Source organism: Lampris incognitus, chromosome 2, assembly GCF_029633865.1.
Source record: "Lampris incognitus isolate fLamInc1 chromosome 2, fLamInc1.hap2, whole genome shotgun sequence".
Classification (NCBI taxonomy): Eukaryota; Metazoa; Chordata; class Actinopteri; order Lampriformes; family Lampridae; genus Lampris; species Lampris incognitus.
The window spans coordinates 146,035,992-146,037,216 of NC_079212.1; positions in this window are offsets into that span (position 1 = coordinate 146,035,992).

Below are 1,225 nucleotides of genomic sequence, written 5' to 3' on the forward strand. Positions count from 1 at the left end.
GGGCTTAAACATCACCTCATTAACTTGATTTCATTGGCTGAAATTCAGCACACACCCACAAATTCACGGTCACCCATGGAAAAAAAACTACCAACAAGGAGAGAAGGAGCAGGGTTATATAATACGAGACTGAATAAATGAAATGTACACATCATTATATCCAGCTTCGTTAGAGAGGATAGTTATAAAAGAGAGACATTTTTCATCTTCGTGTGTCCTCGACACAGTTTCTTGGTGCAATGTGTGTTAGGGGTGTAAGAAAATATCGATGCACTCGACTATCACGATATTATCTTTAGTGATACTGTATATCACAATATATCACCTTTCTTACAGTATCACAATATATAACCTTTCTTACAGTATCACAATATATCACCTCTCTTACAGTATCACAATGTATCACCTCTCTTACAGTATCACAATATATCACCTCTCTTACAGTATCACAATGTATCACCTCTCTTACAGTATCACAATATATCACCTTTCTTACAGTATCACAATATATCACCTTTCTTACAGTATCACAATATATCACCTTTCTTACAGTATCACCATATATCACCTTTCTTACAGTATCACAATATATCATCTTTCCTACATTATCACAATATAGCACCTTTCTTATAGTATCACAATACATCACCTTTCTTAAAGTATCACAATATATCACCTTTCTTACAGTATCACAATATATCACCTTTCTTACAGTATCACAATATATCACCTTTCCTACAGTATCACAATATATCACCTTTCCTACAGTATCACAATATATCACCTTTCCTACATTATCACAATATAGCACCTTTCTTACAGTATCACAATATATCACCTTTCCTACATTATCACAATATATCACCTTTCCTACAGTATCACAATATATCACCTTTCTTACAGTATCACAATATATTACCTTTCCTACATTATCACAATATAGCACCTTTCCTACATTATCACAATATAGCACCTTTCTTACAGTATCACAATATATCACCTTTCCTACAGTATCACAATATATCACCTTTCCTACATTATCACAATATATCACCTTTCCCTACAGTATCACAATATATCACCTTTCTTACAGTATCACAATATATCACCTTTCCTACATTATCACAATATATCACCTTTCCTACATTATCACAATATAGCACCTTTCTTACAGTATCACAATATATCACCTTTCCTACATTATCACAATATATCACCTTTCTTA